Below are 20776 nucleotides of genomic sequence, written 5' to 3' on the forward strand. Positions count from 1 at the left end.
ATCTTGGCCGGAAGGAAGGAGGGAGGGCAGGAGGCAGCGTGTTGGCTATCCACTGCAGACTGCACCCCAAAGGCCCCAGTCCTGTGGAGAGGGGAACCCACCAGGGGGAGGGGGCACTGGTCAGCCAGGGAAAGGTATGGGGCATGGTCAGGGGAGCTTTGAGAAGGGGGCGGGGCAGGTACAGGGGAGGGGGGCACAGGGGTTTTGTCATCAGAGAGGCCAGGCCGCAGGCCTCTGGGGCCTCAGCTGGGGCTGAGCATGGCAGGTGCCCGGAGCATCCCAGCTGTGCCCGGAGGCCAGAAGGCTGGGGGGTAAGGGGGGCATCTTCCCAGTGTGTCCTGTTTACACTTAGGGAGTACTCCAGGAGACCCTCCAGGGCCTGGCAACAATGGGATGGGTGGGCAGGAGGGGACAATGACCAGAGCTGAGGAAGCCTCTAATCACACTGGGCCTGTAGGCCAGGGTGCCCCGCCCTCCTCCATGTGTGGACCAGGCCACCTCCCCAGTTGCAGGCTGGCCCGCCTGCTGAGGGGGGGTTGCGATAAGGCCTTTTCCTTTAAAGACCCCGCTTTGGGCACGCTGGGGGTCCACCAGCTTATCTGGTGCACCTCCCATGGGCTGGAAGGGGGCCCAGGATGCAGCTGGTCCTCTGTGCCCCGCCCACCCAAGGGGCACCGAGGTCCTGTGGAGGGGACCGGGTAACAGCTCTGAGCCTCAGAGCCGCGTAACCTCAAGCTGGCCATCACCCTTGGCATCAGAGAGAACTGGGGCTGGGGGGCAGGCCAGATGGGGCCCTGGTGCTGGGGAGCTACCAGGAGAGCCCCCGACACCCCACCACCGGATGCACACAGGCCCCTGCCGTTATGAGCTTGTCAGCCCCCGAAAACTTACTGCCTGGGGAGGCCAGGGGTGGGGGCGCGGGGCAGGGCTCTGCTGCCTCTGCACCTGAGAACCAGGGCAGTGGGCGGCACACACAAGGAGGTTTGGAGCCCACGTGCTGTGCTGTCCCTGCCTGAGGACTCCCCCGGAACTGAAACCCTGTGGCAGCGAGCTAGGGGGCCCTAAGCAGTTTCCTGGGGCGCCCACCTCCAGCCCCCGACTTCCGGAAGTGCCACTTCCCCTGCCGCCCGCCAATGGGAGAAGTGGCCGCCAGGCAGGGGCTGTGGCAGGGACGTGGCAGCAACCACGGCGAGACGGGGTTTGGAGAGCTACGGGTGGCTGGAGCAGGGAGGCAGGTGTCAGGAAGTGTCCACTGGACAAGGGGCACCCAGGAGCCAGGCGAGTAGGCAGACCTGCCAGAGATGCCACTGCAAGCAGGGGTGGAGACTTCTGTCTACCCACCGTGGGGCCAGGCCCACCACTCGCTGGCTGAGGGGCCCAGGGACAGCCCCGTGCTGGCTGGCCCTCATTTTTCCTGTGTGAATGCAGTAAAGCCTCTGCTGTGGGCTCCTGGCAGAAGCTAAGCCAGGGGCCTGCTGCCCACGGCCCTGCCCGCCCTCGGGAGAGAAACCAAGACCAGGCCTGTGACCCCTGGCCCAGGCAGCAGCACCGCCTGCTCCGGTGTTGGCTTACGACTCAGGTGGCGATGACTGAAATTTCAGCTCCTTGGGGGTCACCCTGCCCTTTCCCCGGCCAGTGGCCTCGGCCCCCAATCTCAGCCCCCACTGAGGAAGTGCCAGGGTCATTGGGTCCTCATGATGGGGGAGGGGGTCCATTGTCCCTGTCAGGTGCTGGACGCTAAGGACAGAATGACTGCCTGGTCCTGCACGCCCCCCAGGCTTGTTAGATCAGCAGACAGCAGGGCCAGAGGCAGTGGCCAGTGAAGGATAAAGTGAGGCCCAAGCCTTCCCTATTGTCCGGAGGGGCCGAGACCACCTTCAGGATTCCTCAGTCTGGCACTGAGACCACCTCCCCCCCAGGAGGCAGGCCGCTGCACCCCAGGCGCCCAGGCCTTGGGAGAGAGGCGTGGGGTTCTGCCCAGCACTTCCTGCTCCCACCCTGGGACCAGAGGGTCCAGCCAGACAAAACCCACCGGAATCCCAGGTGCCCCTTGTGGGTGCCAAGCCTCCCCAACCAGGCAAGCAGGGTCTCAGTGCCCCAACCCCCCAGGAGCGGGCCAGAGTAGAAGCTGATGGGAATGGGGGTCTATGGGGGAAAGCACATCCTCATTACAAGATGGCATGGGACTGGGGCAGTTGAATCCTGCTGTCCACTCAACCTTCTGAGGCCAGCCCCTGGCAGAGCACAGGAGTCCCTGCCCGGGGACAAAGCTCTGGGCTCAGATCACGCCGGTGACAGGCCTCCTCGAGGCTGCACCTGAGGCCGGCCTGCACCCCCAGTGGCCAGAGGGACTGGCGGTGAGCTGACCACAGTCTGCCCCGAGTGGTCAAGGGCCGGGGTGCTTGGGGACAAAAGAGGAAGCAGTGGACACACGGCCTCGCCCACCACCACACAGTGCCTGTGGTCGGCTACAGTGGTCAGCAGACGCAGCCGTCATCACCTGCGGAAGGGGCCCGTGGCTAGCAAGAAGGGCTGGCCCTCTAGCCACCACCCCCCAACTCATGCAAGGAATCTGCAGTGGCCCAGAGGGGCCCCCGAGCCTGCCCTGTCTGACAGCACCCCGAGGACAGACACCCACCAGACAGGCTGTCCCATGGGCACCCACCAGGCCCCTGGCACGGGTGTGGGACCTCCCTGCAGGCCAGCCCCAGCTGGAGCCCAGGCCATCCGGGACACCAGGGTCGGAACAATGAGCCCACCCCCTCCTGGCCTTAGGGGGTCCTCTCTGACTCACCAGTCAGGCCCAGGGCACAGCCCCACGAAGACCCATTGGCTAGAGAGCCAGGTCCAGTGCTAGATCCAGGCTGCTCCGGCCATGGCTTCCTCTAGCTGCCCCTCCCCCGGGACCCTGCCAGGTGGGCTCGAGACTCCCCACCAAGAGGGAGGCCAGGGGCTTGGGCTGCCCCTTGCAGTCACATCTCCCTCTACCCCCCACTCACGCACTCCCACCCCTGTGCTGCCTGGGGTCCCCTTCCCTGAGGTGGGGAGAGTCAGGAGTCACCACACCCTACTAATGAGGGGGGCTGGTGGACGCAGCCTCGGAAGGGTAGGAAATGAGGGACCACAGGGAGGGTCCCCTAAGGCTGGGCTGCTGTGTGAGGTCCAGCAAGGCCACACACCTCACTTCTGCATAGTGGTGCACAGTGCCTAGGGTGGGCCAGCCCTGCCCCTACCAGCCCTGAATGTGACACCCCTGAAACAGTCACCTCTCCCTCCTGTGAGAGCAGTCCCCACCTAACCCTCCACCCCCCACCCACCCTCTACCCAGCCCCACACCTGGCCCCTGCACAGGTCAACAGCAATGGGAGGACATCCACACCCCACCCTGCAGGGGACACACACTGGCACACACATACCCCACCCTTCAGGACCCTTGGGTTCAGTCCACCTCCTACCCAGGCTCAGATGCACACCCCCCTCCACACACATACCCCACATACACCACTTACACACACACACCACACACTCACATACACACACCACTTACACACACACCCCCCACACACACCACTTACACGCAAATACACACAACACACATACAAACACATACATTCACACACACTCACACCCACTACACAAACACTCACAGGGACAGGCTGAGCACGCTCACCTCTGCCAGGTCAGGCCAGGCATCCAGCTGCAGCCTCCTGTCCAGGCTGTCCCCGAACAGTCCCTATCCCGGAGTGCCAGGTGGACCCCGCACCCCCTCCTCCAGGGGAATTCCTGGTGAAATCCCCGAGCACACCGCAGCCCTGGAGGAGGCTGGGGGCTGCGGGCGGACGCCCGCCAGGTGGTTTCTCTTCAACAACAAATACTTTCAGTTTGAGCTGCGCTGTCTGCGGCTGTCGGGGAACTCACTCCCACCAGGCTTCCTCTGACTGCCACCTGTTCCCTCGGCCCAGCACCCAGCTCGGGCACTGTGGGCGCCGCCAGGCGGGTGGCTGAGAGGGGTGATGGGGTGTGCCACACAGCCGCCCTGCGGCTGCAGACTTACCACACAGGGGTCCCGGGAGGCCAGAGCAGCTGGTGGTTCCCCAGGGGCTCCCAGGGGCCCGCTGGGAGTCGGGCGGGGGGGCCTCAGCCGACTGGCTTTCCAAGAACCACCAGCTCGGGGGACGGTCCCCAGTTCTACCCTCAGCAGCCCTGAGTCAGCGTGGCAGCCCTCGAGGAGCCCGGCCTCTGCAGAACGGGGGTGACGACACCAAGAGCAGGGGCAACCACGCTGGGGGAGGGGGCCTCCTGTCTCAACCGTAGGGTGAGTGCCTGCTGGCGGGCCCTCCATGGGGTCATTAGGGCCCAGACAGCGGCGACATGGATGGCCCCCCTCACCCACTGCACCTCCTCTCCCCTCCACTGATCCAAAGGGGCCAACCTCCAGTAGCATGGGGTGGCCCCTCCCGACCCAAGTCCCCACCCGAGCCGCTTGCCCAGCCGGACTCTGCCCACGCTGACCTGCTGTTTCTCTCAGCACCCAGGACGTGCCGGGGTCCCAGCTCCTCCACATCCCCTGCACCCCGCCACCGGGATCCCACACAGGCCCACGCGGCAGCTCCACAACGCCCCTCTGCCACCTAAACAGGACAATCCCCCAGGCACTGCTGCAGGCCCCACTGGGCAGGAAGGGCCGGGCAGCAGAGGCCCGACTCCAGCCAGTGGTGCCAGGCTGCCCTCATGCTGCCCACATCCCCCTCTGCTCTGGGCTCTCTGATGACCACAGGCTGCTATCTCCCACTGTCCCGGGGCCCCCACTCCTACTCCCAGCTCTCTGGGTCCTGAACCAGTCGATGTGGATAAGGGCGGGTAGCCAGCCCTTCTCTTGGGAGCTACAGACAAGGCAGGGGTCTTCCCAAGGGAGTCACAGTCAGGTGAGGGTGGATGGCCATACCATCCCCAGAAGGAAGGGCTGGTCCCAGGCTGGGAGAGGGTGAGGGGGCCCAGCTATACAGCACCGAGCTCCTCAGGGAGAGTAGGGCCCACACCCTGTCTGGACAAGGCCTCCACGGGAAGGTGAGGCCAGGCAGCCCCTGACCTGGGCATCAGCAAGAAGCAGACCCCTTCCCAGAAGCCAGCCAGCCCACCCAGCCTCACAGAGGGAAGCAGGCCCTGACCCGACAACAGCCCGGTGGGGGGGGGGGGGCAGAAACTGCCAACCATATGCCCTGGACCCCCGGCCTGAGGCGTCCTTCCTGAGCCCACTGCCTCAGTCCACAGAGCGCAGGGAGCAGAAATTGAGCGGGACGAGAGACCCCTACCAGCCTGGGGACAGAGTGCTGCCACAACACCAGAGTGCACCCCACCTCCAGGGACAAGGATCCCACGCCACCCCCCCCCCCCCAAGAAGGAAGGGCGGGCAGATGAGTTTCTACATGGTGCTGACTGACTTTGATGACCGAGGGCCCAGGCCACCACCAGGCAGGGACGCCAGGCACACCTGCCCTGCACTGGGAGCTGCCTGGTCATGAAGCCAAGGTCCCCACCGGCACCCCACCTCCTGGAGTGCTGCCCAGGGGTGAGGTTGAGGGAAGGGCACTTCCAGAAGCCTTAGCTCAGGGACTCAATCTGGACCAAGCCGTCGGGACGCTTGGCTATCCCACCGGGGCAGCTAAATCCCCCAGCCTGTGTGTGGCAGGGCATGCCAGGCAGGCTCTCACATGCTGGCCACCACACAGGTGGCCCTTCCCCGGGCGCAGACGAGGGAAGCCAGAGAGACTGGGGTGTCCTGGGGCCAGGGGTCACAGCTAGGCAGCTGTGGGTCAGTCACTTCACCTCTGAGCTTCTGCCTCCCCAGAAGGGCCTCCCCCAGGCCCAAGAAACCCCCAAGAAGGTGTCCTTACCCCCAGGCCAGGGCCAGTGGGGCGGGGGAGGGGGTCCCGGTCCTGGGGGCCGCAGCGTTGAAGGCCACTGTTGGACACAGTGGTCCCTCTCCACCATGACACTGCAGCTGAAGCACCCAGCCCCGCCCACGGCAGGAGTACCTGCCAGGATGCCCAGAAACTGCCCCTCTGGCCCTGCCCACACGGCTTCAGAACTGTCCCTCGAGAGGGCAGGTGGCGGCCAGGCCAAGGGCAGTGGGGCAGACCCACCCCAGGCTATGTCCCTAGGACCAGTGGGGCGTGCTCCCAGCCCCTGAGTCAGCTGCCTTAGCCAGGGCCCACCCCTCCCCCAGGCCTGCCCTGCAGGCGGTGCACCTGGGACCCTCACCTGCCAGCCACCTGCAGTCCCCGGCCCACCAGGGCAGGCCACCGCCCGGCAGCGACGAGAACAGGTGCATGCGCATGGCCATGGTGGGCGTCAGCCCCCACCACGGGGGCGGCCCTGGCCCCCTTAGCGCCCGGCCCGCTGGCTCGGGGCCCCACAGCCTCCGGGGAAGCAGCGTGGCGGCTGGAGCAGGGAGGCAGAGCCAGGGGCAGCGTCCCCAGGCCAGGCGCCCGCTGTTGAGAATGGGTAGCTGGCGCTGCTGGGTGGCAGAGTTCCCCTTTCCCGGGGCCTGCCACCCTCTACCCAGACACCTGTGACCACAGGCGGCTCCCATTGGCGGAACCCCAGAGCCTCTGCAGAGAAAGCAAGGACCCCACATTTCCTCAATTCAGGCAGATGGTGGGGGATGGGGGAGGGGACCGTACACTTGGGGTCTTGGTTGGGTAAGGGACGGGGCCCACACCCTACCAAAGCACCCATGCATGATGCCCCCCATTACAGTGCCAGCTGGTGCCAGCCCTGCCCACCAGTCATGGTTGCAAATGGGGAGTCCTGGCCAGGCACCCCCTCCCAGGACTCACGCCCCCACCCCAACCCCACTCCCAGCAGGAGGCACTGTGCACAGGGCCTGGGGGGAGCAGCCAGGATGGGGGGCCATGGAATCTATACTGCAGGGGAGGGATCTGGGATCCACAACATGGGAAGAGGTGTCCCCAAACCAGGGAGGGCTCAGGGGCTAAGGGGACCTGAACTGACAAGATGTCTCTGGGGCCGAGGGTGAGCCCCGCCCACCCCACTCCCACCACACCAGCACCCTTCCTCCAGCGCATATGCCCGCTGCGGCCTACCCACCAGTAGCTAAGCCCAGGGTGGGCAGTGGAAGGGTGCACACTTGGGGTGCAGCACACAGGGCCTGGCTCCAAGTGGGGGGCATCCATCCCTGTCTCAAGAGCCCTGGGACCCAGCCAGCCCTGCCCACTGGGATGGTCCAGCCCTGCTGCAGTAGGAGAGGCCCTCTCAGGGCACCCCCAGTGGTCAGTGGTCAGTGGTCAGAAGTGAGGCTGCCCCCACTTTGACCCCCTACCACAGGGCCCTGGCAGTGGGGGCGTGGTCTGTGCACCTGGAAGACTTACAGAGAAGGGGTGCAGGAACCACCCCCAGGCCCGGGAGCTACCTGGCCCCTGCCCCAGGGCCCCCACCACACCAGCACGAACCCACTAATTGTTCAAAGCCCCAAGGGCGGTGGGACCCTCCGTCCCCACACCACTAGATCCGGCCCCCGACTCCCCCTCCCGGTGTACTGGTCTGGATCCTGACACCCACCCCCCACGAGTCCGCACCTGTCATAATGACACAAGAACCCAAACGGACAGACAGACCCGCCAGCCGTCCACCCCGCAAGGCCAGCAGCAGACCTGAGCCAGCTCACCCAGGGAGGGGGCCTGACGCAGCCCTGACTACACCTAGGAGCAGCGCTGGCAGGCCGGGCGCTCCCGCTGGGCCAGTCCATGCCTTTACTCACAGGAAGCAAGTCGAGCCGGCTCAGCTGTGGCGGTGGTCAACCGTGACCCCCAGCTCCTCCCCAGGGCCTGAGCTCCTGGGCGGGGCTGGGGAGCGGCCTGCGGGAGGGAACCTCTTGGCTGTCACCTTACAGAGTCAGTTCATCAGTGCCCAACCAGCCCCGCCATCTGGAACAGAGCCCCGCAGTCCTCGGGGCAGAGGGGGGAAGGGGAGAGGGAGAGAAGGGCCCAGGCTGCTCAAGGCTTGGGCTAGGCCCCACAGGGGCGGGGGCTGGGGCTGGCACTGGGGCCTCCTTCACCAGGCCCAGTGTGCATGGACACGGGCTCGGCCCGAGTCCCAGCCTGGCTCCCGCATGGCGAGGCCTCGGCTCTCAGCCCACCCACCAGCCACAGCCCTGCTGCCCACGCCGGCGGGGACATGGCTGAGACCTGGGCGGTGGGGACATGGCTGCCCTGGGTGGGTCCACCCGATACCCCCACCTGCAACAGGACAGCGCTCGGTGCCCAGCCTGTGTGGGCCTCGATGGGGGGAAGATGGGGCTGCCGCCATCAAAATGAGCAAATACCGCGCACACACCCCCAATGGGCAGGGTAATGAAAGGACACCAGCCCCTCTCCCATCAGCTGCACCTCTCTGAGCCTCAGTTTCTCCACCGCCAGAACCCCAGACCCACAGACCTGCTGTTCCACCCAGCACAAGGGATCCAGCTAGCCTGACCCCCCCCCCCAAGACGTTCCTGCCCCTCAATCTGCAGGCCAGGTCTGTCTCCTGCCACTTGGACAGCCCTGGGCCCATGCCCTCTCCCCGGGCTTCACTGGGAGGCCCCCTGCCCCAGCCTTGCCCTCGGGGCCCAGCCAGAAGCACCCAGCCTCCTTCCTCTGGGTCCGGCCCTTGCAGGAGCGCGGGCTCCAGCTTCAGAGGGGAGCTTCGGTCATGCTGGCAGCACGGCCGGGGGTCTTGGCACACAGACCTCAGGCCAGGGCCCCTCGGGAAGGGCTGAGCACTACAGGACAGCCCTAGATGACTGTGCCCCTCCACCCCAACACATTTTGACGGTGTACCACTGGGAAACCTTCTTTCCAAGCCCCCCCACAAATTCAGGGTATCACCCTCAAAGCTACCGTCCCAGCACCATCCCCAAAGATGGGACAGGAGGGCAGATCAAAGGGGAGGACCCCGGGATCTGATCTGCCAATGTCTCCCCCACCTGCCTATTTGCACAACACCTGGGGCCCCAGGCAGCCCCGTCCCTCAGTGAGGTCAATGTGGGGGGGGGGGCCTCAGAGCAAGCTAGCCAGTCACGCTCTAGCCAGGACACCCTCAGCTTCCTCCCTGCCCCCCTGCAGGCACAGTCCAAACCCTCAGCCCTGTAGTAGGCACCCCCCCCTCACCCCAACACACACACACCTTGAGAAGACTCGGCAGGTGGGGCTGCTGGCCACTGGGAGGCAGCTATGGCTTGAAGCCATGCATAGAGCCCAAGAGGGTCCCCTCCTCTGTCCCCAGACCACCCAGCCCTGGTGTGAAGGGACCCCCAAGTGCACTCAGGAGTCCCGCAGGGCTGCTCTCCAGCCTGCCCAGGAACTAGGTCAGAGGTGCTCAAGGCAGCAGCTGTAGGACATGGGCCTGGGGACCAGGTCTGGCCAGTAGCCCTAGCCAAGCCCTCCCACTGCCAGCCAAGTGGGGTTGAGCCATGAGAATCATGGCCCACTGGAGCTGAGAGCTTGGGGACATGCATGGGGGTCTCTGGCCTCTGGTCCTCCAGCCTGCCGTCCCTGCCTCACCCAGGGACACCAGGGACAAGGAAGGGGAGCACCCGCCCCAGAAGACACCGAGCCCTACCTGGCTCTCGGCCCAGGTCTCCTCTTCCTCCTCCATGCCTGCCTCCCAGGGGAGGAAGGGGGGAAGCAGGAGATGCCCCAAGGGACACCCTGCACCCACATGCCCTCAGTGGTTTTCAACCCAGGCCCAGGCAAGCCCAGCACAGGCCTCGGCACGTTGGGTCAGAGCCCACCCCCGGCTCAGGGTGACTCACTGAATGAGCACACCGTCCGTCCTTGTGCACGGGGCAGGGAAGCCGCCCTCTGGTCACACACCTGCCCAGCAGAGCACTCCCACAGCTCACTTGGTGGCAAGACAGGGATCTCTGGGCACCCAGGCAAGACCTTTGGGATGGGGGGACCTGGAAAAGGCCACTGGGCACCCCCCACCCCACAGGGCCAACATCCTCCCTGGCCACCCTGGAGCTGTACCCTCTGGGCACTGGCCCGGGTTCCCACTGCCCCTACCTGCGGAGGCCTCAGGTTTGGGTTTTGAAAGGTAGAATTCCGGGGGAGAAGGGCAGACATGCAGTACGCACTGTCATAGGCCTCTGCCCTGAAGGGACACCTGAACTGCCCCCCTCAGTCTCCCTGTCTGTAAAATGGGAACAAGACCTGGATGCCCAACTGGAGCCCCTCAAGGTGGGGGGGGGTTCGTGGTGTACAGGGAGAGGGGCTCACTGTACTGGGGGAGGAGCTCACTGTGTACAGGGAAGGGCTCACCTTGTACAGTGGGAGGAGCCCACTGTACTGGGGAGGGGCTCACTGTGTACAGGGAAGGGCTCACCTTGTACAGGGGGAGGGCTCACTGTACTGGGGAGGGGCTCACTGTGTACAGGGGGAGGGGCTCACTGTGTACAGGGGGAGGGCTCACTGTACAGGGGGAGGGGCTCACTGTGTACAGGAGGAGGGCTCACTGTACTGGGGGAGGAGCTCACTGTGTACAGGGAAGGGCTCACCTTGTACAGGGGGAGGAGCCCACTGTACTGGGGAGGGGCTCACTGTGTACGGGGGAGGGCTCACTGTACTGGGGGAGGAGCTCACTGTGTACAGGGAAGGGCTCACCTTGTACAGGGGGAGGAGCCCACTGTACTGGGGAGGGGCTCACTGTGTACAGGGGGAGGGCTCACTGTGTACAGGGGGAGGGCTCACTGTACTGGGGGAGGAGCTCACTGTGTACAGGGAAGGGCTCACCTTGTACAGGGGGAGGAGCCCACTGTACTGGGGAGGGGCTCACTGTGTACAGGGGGAGGGGCTCACTGTGTATAGGGGGAGGGGCTCACTATACTGGGGGAGGAGCTCAGTGTGTATAGGCGGAGGGGCTCACTGTGTACAGGGGGAGGGCTCACTGTACTGGGGGAGGGGCTCACTGTGTACAGGGAAGGGCTCACCTTGTACAGGGGGAGGGGCTCACTATACAGGGGGAGGGCTCACTGTGTACAGGGGAGGGCTCACTATACTGGGGGAGGAGCTCAGTGTGTATAGGCGGAGGGGCTCACTGTGTACAGGGGGAGGGCTCACTGTGTACAGGGGGAGGGGCTCACTGTGTACAGGGGGAGGGCTCACTGTACTGGGGGAGGGGCTCACTGTGTACAGGGAAGGGCTCACCTTGTACAGGGGGAGGGCTCACTGTGTACAGGGGGAGGGGCTCACTATACTGGGGGAGGAGCTCAGTGTGTATAGGCGGAGGGCTCACTGTGTACAGGGGGAAGGCTCACTGTACTGGGGGAGGGGCTCACTGTGTACAGGGGGAAGGCTCACTGTACTGGGGGAGGGGCTCACTGTGTACAGGGAAGGGCTCACCTTGAACAGGGGGAGGGGCTCACTGTGTACAGGGGAGGGCTCACTGTACAGGTGAGAGTTCACTGTGTACAGGGGGAGGGCTCACTGTGTACAGGGGGAGGGGCTCACTGTGTACAGGGGGAGGGGCTCACTGTGTACAGGGGAGGGCTCACTGTACAGGTGAGAGTTCACTGTGTACAGGGGGAGGGCTCACTGTGTACAGGGGGAGGGGCTCACTGTGTACAGGGGGAGGGGCTCACTGTGTACAGGGGAGGGCTCACTGTACAGGGGGAGGGCTCACTGTGTACAGGGGGAGGGCTCACTGTGTACAGGGGGAGGGCTCACTGTGTACAGGGGGAGGGCTCACTGTGTACAGGGGGAGGGGCTCACTGTGTACAGGTGAGAGTTCACTGTGTACAGGGGGAGGGCTCACTGTGTACAGGGGGAGGGGCTCACTGTGTACAGGGGGAGGGGCTCACTGTGTACAGGGGAGGGCTCACTGTACAGGGGGAGGGCTCACTGTGTACAGGGGGAGGGCTCACTGTGTACAGGGGGAGGGCTCACTGTGTACAGGGGGAGGGCTCACTGTGTACAGGGGGAGGGGCTCACTGTGTACAGGGGGAGGGCTCACTGTGTACAGGGGGAGGGCTCACTGTGTACAGGGGAGGGCTCACTGTGTACAGGGGGAGGGCTCACTGTGTAAGGGCAGAGCTCACTATGTACTGGGAAGGGTACTCAGTGTACGGGGGAGAGCTTATTGTGTATGCAGAGGGGCTGCAGTGTGAGTAGCCCACTCACAGCCCAGGAGGGAACGTGAACATCACAGGTGGTGACCACAGGGGTGGTCAGCCTCTGGTGCCCTGTGGAGGTCATCCTCTTCCCTGGGTGCAGCCACCTGCAAGGAGTCAGAGATGTGACTACAGGCCCTGACTGGGCCTAAGGTGGCCAGAGTACATGCACACCCCCGGGGACGCTGCTCTCTGTGCCTGGCCACCACCCCCACAGAGGGAAGCTCAAGCAAGCACCCACGCTGCCCTACAGAGAAGTGTCACCTCTCAGAGACACACCCCTCCCTGTGACAAATGCGGGCTCAAGCCGCTTTAAGCCCAGGGGCCTCGTCCTGCCCACTCTCCCCACCTCTGCCCACAGCGCTGCGGCTGACAGCTCCCTGAGCCCCCCACCCAGTGCCCCTTCAGTGTGAAACCCGCTCACCACACCCGGTCCCTCTCCTGGTAGGAAAAATGAACCACAGGAAGTGGGGGCCAGACCCCAAAGCCTCTGCCAAAGGGGGAAACGGGGCGCCAGTCACCCTCGGCGGGGGGGGAGGAAACACTGAGATTAGAGGGAGCGCCAACCTCATGGGCCTGGGAAAACGGCTGCCCAGGCAGCCCCCTTGAGGGCTAGCCCCGCCAGGGCTGTGCCCACCCCACAGAGACCACCCTCAGGGCCCAAGGCTCAGCAGGACAGACACAGGCACAGCCCAGGGTCAGGACGCTGCTCAGGAGCCAGGCCTGCAGACCCACACAGGTCCCTGCATGCCACTTTCTGGGATAGTGGGAGCCCCTGTGAGAGCTGGGGTGTGCATGGGACTGCCCCCCAGGGAAGTGGGCCTGCTGCCCCCCTGCTGGCTCCCCTCCCTGAGCACTGGCAGACTCGGAAACCCCGACAGGGTAGGTGCCGAGGGGTGCGGAGTAAGGAACCGGAGAGGATCCCTAAGGAGCTGGGGGCACTGTGGGTGGGCCTGGGGATGCTGGCGGCCAGGTTGGAGGTTCAAGCACCCCAGTGGCTGGAGGGAGAAAGATGAGGCTGTCTGAACCCACAGAGAGCTCTAGCCTGGAAACCTCACACAGACAAGTGGGTCATGATCAACCCAAGAGCAGTGGGTGTGGGTTGGGGTCCCTGTTCAAACCCACCCACCACTCCAAGGGAGGAGAAGGAGGCTTTCTGTTGCCATGAAACGGACACCCTCAGGAACGCCCAGGGGCAACTCTGCTCTGGGCTCAGAGGCAGTGGGCTGGGGAGTCAGGCCCAGCAGCAAGGGGTGTGCACGGGACAGAGAACCCAGCACAGGACACACAGGCACCCGCAAGGCCATGGATTACCCCCTTCAGTTCCCACCCAGCCGCTGCACAGCTGCCCCGGCCTCTGCCTCAAGGATGACAGGCTGTGCTTTCAGGGTCCTCGGACCCCACGGTGCTGGGTCACATGGCCCCTCCATGTTCCCACTTCCCCTCTCTGAGAACCAGAGCCCCGTGCCCTGTCACTGGTGGCCGCATGCAGAGCCCACGGCTAGCAGGAGGCTGGGATTTGGGGGGGAAGGGGTGGCCTGCGCCTCTGGACACAGAGGGCTTCACATGGGGGCTGTCGGGGACCAAGAGGGAGACTTTGATGATGGGTGCAAGCACACATGCAAGGTCTAGGCACAAAGCCCACCACACACTCATACACACACACACAAGCCCCCAGCTCCTAAGAACGCGAATGTACCCCAAGGCCCAGGGTCTCCAGCCCCAGGAAGGAACCTCCCCCACAAACAGGCAAAGGACATATAGACAGTCTCCCGCCCCACAGCAAGGGCACCCATGCATAGGCTGGGTGCGAAGCACCGTGGGGGACGGGGGCAGATGCTGGCCACATCCTAGGCCTGGTGCTGGTGTGGCTCACACCTTCAGCCACTTACACAGGCCCCCATGCCAGGGGCTCTCCAAGCCAGGGACAGTCACCCTACTGACCCTTCCAGAAGACCAGCCACCCCCAGCACACGTAGGAGCCCGCCAGGAGGGGCTCCACCTGCCACCAGCCCAGGTCCATCAGCCAGGCCAGGTAGCTGGCCCTCACCCACCTGCGGGGCACCCCATCCAGGGTCTGCTGTCCCTCTCCCAGCTGCCAAGAGAGCCGGCCCCTCCAGCCAGCTGGGCTGGCCCTGAGATGAACCAGACTTGCTCTGGACCCACAATGGGAACCCAGCCCCCCGGGTGCCCTCATCTCCTCCAGCCCCTGGCCACCACGGCCACTCCCACTCCACAAGAACCACATGGCCTGGTCCTGGCCAATGTCCTCCTAGCTGGCAGCTGGTCTCTTCCAGGACCATATAGGTTTCAGCCTTGAACATGCTGTCCTGAGCCTGGGATGCTCCGGCCCGGGCCTGCTCACTGGGAGCCCTCCAGTCCTCCCAGCCGAGGCAGAGCCCCTAACAGATTCACAGCACCTTAGACAGATTGGGCACAGGCTGCAGGCCTCCCGGAGGTGCCTCAGGGTCAAGGGTGCCATCCCTGCCAGGCTGCCCACCTTCCACCTCAGAAGGAAGCAGCTGGTGCTGCCGGCACGCCAGGTCCCTCCTGGAGGCTCTGCGTGTCCCCAGCACAGTCAACGCTCCCCCACGCTGACTCCCACCGCCTGAGTGGGCCTGCCCTGTGGGGCCTCCCCTTCCTCATCCCTGTGGACAGCCTCCGGGGCCCCTCCCTGTGGCCGCAGCCTGGGCGAGGTCTGACCACAGCGCTTCTTAGAATCCTCACCCCACCCAGCTGGGTCTGGGGTGGGGGGGGAACACAGCCAATGAGGAAGGCTCACGCCCCTCCCCTCCCCCTGACCACTCCCAGAGCCAGACTGCAGAAGAGAAGGCCAGCAGTCCCCCGGGGCCCAGAGAGGCCGGGCAGTTTCGTGTAGTCACACAGCAGGCAGGGCTGGGCTGGACCTGCACAAGCACAGCCATCCTGCCGAGGGCCTGTGCCCTGGACGGGTCACTCGGCCTCTGTTGGCCCTGTGCACCTAACCCAGCTCCGCCAAGCCAGCGGTGCACCCTGGGGTCACCAAGCCTCTCTTCCCACTGCCTACCCCACTCAGACCAGTCCTGGTCCAGGGCAGCCCAGGCCAGGCCCTGCAGAGGGCAGGGTGCAGGCCCTGAGCCACTACCCTGGTCACCCACCTCAGAGTGCCCTCTCCAGGCACCTGAGAGGCCAGGCCGGCTTCTGCCTCCTCCTCCCCCATCCCCTCTCCATGCTGCCCCTTCCACCAGCACAGTCACCGGGTGCAAATACCGGGGTCCGGATGCCACCCCACTGCTAAGTCATCCACCTGAGCTCCCGAGCCTCAGTTTCCCTCCATGTGTGCATGTGGCAGGGTGTGATGAGAGCCATAGCCCGGAGGACGTCAGGACTTCCGCCAGGGCCCAGGAGGACACGGGACCCCGCAGGCGGGCCGGCGGGCCTGACACGTGGCCTGTGACACCCGGCCCTGTGACAGCCAGGAAGGATGTTGGGAAACTCACGGGCGTCCATTTCAACACAGCTAGGAGCCGGGGACGGGTTTCGACACGCAGCTGCCCGGGCAGGACCATGGCCATCTCGAGGGGTGAAGCCAGCCCCCAGCGCAGTGTCCCCAATGTGGGGACAGACCCTTGACCTCGGGGACAGACACAAAGATTACACCCAGGCCGGGCTGCTGGCCGAGGGAGCCGGAGCTGGGCCCCACGGGCGAGGGCGGGCTCCGTGGGGAGCCGGGTCCCACGGCTGTGAGATAGGATGAGTGGTCCTGCCGACCTGCCAGGGTGCCACTCCAGGCAGAGAATGTTCTAGAAGGGGCCCCTCATCAACATGGAAGCGTCAGCCATGTTAAGGAGAACTTTACCCCGAGGCTACCCAAGCCCCAAAATACAGCTGGGGTCCCTCCACAGTCACCCACAGCCAGGAACCCCCAGAAGGCCCCCATCTGCCCCAGGTTCCGGACATCCCAGGTACAGTCAGGGGGTCCTCCTGCAGCTACCTGCAGTCCAGAGCCCCACGGCCTCCTCCCATACTCTGCTCTGAAGCCCCCCTGATGCTCTAAACACAGCCAAGGGGTCCCTCACAGCTACCCAGAATCAGGAAACCCCACAATGCCCCTCTCTGCCCTGGGACCCATGCCGCCCCCACACCCCAAACACAGCGAGGCCCCTCTGCAGACACAGGCCTTCAGCCGCCTTTTTAGCAAAATCTTTGGCGGCTTCAATTGTTCAATTGCCACTTGAGGGCCACCCAGGCACAGGGGAGGGGGCCCTGGGAGACATCTGAGGCCACCCACGCCCAGGAGGGGCCCCTCTGAGCCAGTGAAAGGAAGAACCTTTCGGGGAGTTGGGGGGCGGGGGTGGCCATCAACCTTGATGTCAAACCCCATACGCCCCTATGTGCCCCACTACAAGATAAAGGCAGGGCTGGGGGTCCCCACGGGCAGAGAGAGGAGCTCCCCCAGGTCACTCTCACAGGCAAGAACACGAATCCCGGCCTCCTGTCAACCCCAGCCTTCTCCATGAACCTATTCTAAGCTGGCACCCAAAAGAGGCTTTGGCTGGCCAGGCCCTGGGCTGGGCAGAGAGAATGGGTCTGCGGGGCCCAGGGCAGGACAAGGGGGCTGTACAGAGACTGGGGAGGGTCTCCAGAGGCCTGGGAGAAGCCTTGCAAACAGCAACAGGCTCCCAAAGAGCGGCTTTCCCCCCCAGGACCCTGCTGCACCCTGCCTAGCCCACTGACCGTCTGCCAAGGCCCTGGTTTGTGCCAAGCTGGGACTGGGGGGCCCCCTTCCTCTAGGCCCACCAACCACACCATCCTCCAGACCACACCACCTGGAGCAGCAGTGTGAGGGCCAGGAGGGGGCAGGCCGGCTTCTGGGGACCCGGCTTCTGGGGACCGGAGAGGGTGAGATTGAGCAGGCTGCGTGTCTTATCGGCTCCTCTCCCTGCCAGAGACATGATCCCGGCTGTCAGGAGCGCTGAGCACCATTAGCTTAATTAGCACTTCCTGCAAGCTCAGCACAAAACCACAGGCTGGGCCGGGAACCAGCAATGCACCAGGGCCAAGTTTGGGGTGGGGCCTGGAGAGGGAGAGGGGCCCACGGGCGTCAGCCAGGCGGCCCCCACCCAAGGGAGGCTGGAAGTGCCAGCATGGAGGTCTCAGGGCCCAGCTGGGGCCTGGAGGCAGCTCTCAAGTCAAGGTCACCCTTGAGCCCCCAAGCCCCCAAGTCCAGGCAGGAAGGGGCAGGGGCCCCCAAGCAGCCTCCACCAGCCGGGCAAGAGACTCCAAGCACCAGTTCTGCGGGGGACCCTCCCGGCCCAGGTGCAGTATCCCAACTAAAGACAAGACTACAGGCCAGGAGCAGCCTGTGCAGTAGCATGCCTGGGGTCACTGCGGTGCTGACAACCAGATTCAAAATCGGGGTCCCAGGAAGATTGAAGGGCCACACAGTGGGGGTGCTGGGGAGGTAAGTCCTAAGAACACACAGTGGGGGTGCTGGGGGGTAAGTCCTGAGAACACACAGTGGGGATTGCTAGGGGGTCAGCCCCAAAAGCTTATAGATAAGTGACAGGCCACAGACTGTGAAACGGTGCATTTTACGACACCGGCCCACGGCCATCGGTTCAGTGAGTGCCACTGTGACTCACAGAGGCCCCACAGGACAGGGCAGAAAGGCCCCTGCGGGGTTCTGAGACTGTTTTTGCAGGAGGAGAAAGCCTTGTCTTCCCCTGAGGAGCACTGGTGGCTTTGAACTGCTGACCTTGGGTTGAGCGGCCCGACAAGTGACCACTAGGCAACCAGGGCTCCTGTGTGATTTTTTTCTGGGTACAGAAAGCCTCTTCTCCCGAGGAGCAGCTCGGTGGGTCTGAACTGACGACCTTGTGGTTGGCAGCCAGCCTGTGAGCCACTGGGCCACTGGGCCCCTGTGTGTTTTGGAAGCTCATTCTGTTGGCTCAATAAACAGCTGTCTGATCAGAAGCTCAGGGCTCTGTGCCTGGGCTGAGCAGCCCCTCCTGGGGCTCAGAGGCGGGGCAGGGACCGGCTAAGCAGACCAGGGCAGGAGGAGTTCTGGGGCCAGCTGCCCATCCTGGGGACAAGTCCGAGCCCGCCCTGTCCCTGTCCCTGTGAGGGTAGCTTTGTGGGTGGCACGGGCCACACAGGCTCGGTCACACCAGCCACCAGGCTGAGAAGCCCAAGGGCAGCCCTGCCAAGAAACCTGCTCCTCGGGGCCTCCGGAGCCCTAGGCGGTGCTCTGACTCAGTTTCCCTGAAGCCACCTGGCTCACCCCCCCTCCCTCAGGCCCTGCCAAGCTGGTCAGCATGCCCAGTCCCCCTTGACCACTCTGGGGCCACAGGGGTGCACTTCTGCTGCCTTTGGGAATACCGCAGGCAGGCTGCTGCCACCATAAAACATTCCAGATGTGGCCAGTGGAGAATGGGAGCAGCCAGCTCCCTGCTGAGGAGCTGGTGCTGAAGAGATCTCGGAATTCCGGAGCAGGCCAGGGCGCGGCCAGCAGGTGCACTTGATACTGGCCCGGGAGACCACCCAGAGGGCCACCCTTCACCGCCCACCGGGCTTCCTGGGAAGCTGTTTCTCTTCCAGAACCCCAGGAAGGGGTGAACCAGCTCTGCAGACGGGGGACCCCCAAGGCCACTCCCCAACTGGGCCGCCACCAGGGGCTCCAGGCGCTCAGCCCTGTGGAGGTCTAGTCCTGAGTGGGGTGGGGGGGAGCCAAGTGGGGCACACGTGTCCAGATGTTACACCGGGGCCTGGCCCTCAGTCCAAAGCCAGCGCACTGCCTCTGAGGTCACCCCACCACATACACTGGTCAGTCCACTGCGTCCTTTCCAACCAGCATCTCTCCCATCACATCCACCACAAAGCTCTGCAGTCGGAGCACCCTTTCCCAGCCTCCGCTGCTTCACATGTAAGAGAGGCTGGGGAGGGGCTCGGGCCCCCCCATCTGTAACTTCTAAGAGACGACGACAAGCCAGGGGCTGGAGAGGAAGTCTCAGCTCCCCCAGCACCCCAAGAGCAGCAGGGCCACTGCAGTTCACAGTGGGAGGGAACAGGCAGGGCCCACAGATGCCTTCCCTCCCGGCCACTCCACCCCTGCGCACACTCACAGGCCTGTGTTCCCCTGCGCATCCACGCCGGGACACAGGCCAGAGTTTCCTGGTGCACGCACGTGCGCACACACACACACACACACACACACGCCTGGGCACATGCACCTGTGTGCACACCTTGCAAACTCAGCTCAGCGGAAAGCTGTCTTATTTCAGTTCAGGAAGACACCGGGTGGCCAAGGAACAGCGATCAAGGGCATGGCTGAGGACGGGCAGGCGACGGGGACATCAAGCCCAGAGGGAACTTGGACACGTCAGCCCAAGGCAGCTCCGAGCTGCAAAGTTCCCCCCAAACCAAACTCCACCATGGAGTTGCTGCCGCTCACGGTGACCGGCAGACAGGGAGGACACTCCTTACAGGAGAAGCGGCCTGGCCTTTCTCCCTGAGGGCGGCTGGGGGCTCCAACTGCTGACCCTGCGGTCACAGCCCAACTCCTCACTACTGAGCCTAAGGCTCCTGGGGAGGTCCTAGGGAAGCTTTGCCCCAAACGTCTGCTCCACGGAGATAAGAAAAGGACACAGTGCGGGGGTCCCACTCCCCCTGGAAGCCGCACCCCCTGTGCCCACAAAGCCCTTTGTGCCGCACTCAGAGCCAGGCCTCCCCTGCCGCGGGCCCCAATTATTCTGTACCCTCACTACAGCTACCCCCTCGCTGCCCGAGGCCTCCTGTCTCTGGGGGCCTTCCCACCTTAGAAGCAGGAAGATGGTTGACCCTAGGGGGCAGCAGGGCCCAGCAGAGGGGACTCCAGGTCCACAGCTGTTCAGGTGGGAGACTGAGCCGGGAAACCAGAGGAGGACGAGGTCCTCTGCTCCCAACTGGGCTCCTACCTCTCCCCTCCTGGGCTGCGGGTGGGCAGCAGGACCCTGGCTCCCGGACGCCCACTGGTTGCCTCAAGGCAGGCGTCTCTGAAGGTCCAGCCTGCCCTGCTACCAGAGATTCCTGGATCCCACACGCCAGGAGTCAGTACCTGCATACACCCACCAGCCAGAGCCCAGGTCCTCAGGAACTTTACAGGAATTTTTACGGGAGCAGGCCACCTCCTCTTTCTCCCTCTGAGCGGCTGGTGGGCTTGAACTGACGGCCCTGCAGTTAGCAGTCCTTGGTCTACAGGAGAGCACCCAGGGCACCTCAGATCAGCCACTAGGCACCCAAATCACAGCGGTCCTCCCAGCCCCCACAAACCTCAGTGCCCCAGGCCCCATCCATCAGCATCCAGCCCACCCCAGCACCCATCCAGCCGCCTGAACCCCATGCCCTGCAGGAGGCACCAGGGACATGGGGCCATGAGACGTAGTTGGGTACATCACATATGCCCGGCCGGCCCTCCGAGGGGCCTCCCCCCAACCCCACGTCCCTCACAATGGCAGCAGCAGATGTGAGACAGGCACCCATGGGGTCTGAACAGAGACCCATGCCAGTGTCGAGGGACCCATGGCGGTGTCGAGGGACCCATGCGGGTGGTCCCCAGAGCAGTGTCCAGGCCTGAGCCTAAAGGGCTTA

At 64.5% G+C, this 20776-nt stretch overlaps 1 protein-coding gene across 1 annotated transcript in view; it reads right to left on the reverse strand.

The window, feature by feature from the left end:
* Window positions 1-20776, reverse strand: part of RXRA (retinoid X receptor alpha) — a 69993-nt gene that overhangs the window by 23548 nt on the left and 25669 nt on the right. The window lies entirely within an intron of this gene.

This window comes from Tenrec ecaudatus, chromosome 10, assembly GCF_050624435.1.
Source record: "Tenrec ecaudatus isolate mTenEca1 chromosome 10, mTenEca1.hap1, whole genome shotgun sequence".
Lineage (NCBI taxonomy): Eukaryota > Metazoa > Chordata > Mammalia > Afrosoricida > Tenrecidae > Tenrec > Tenrec ecaudatus.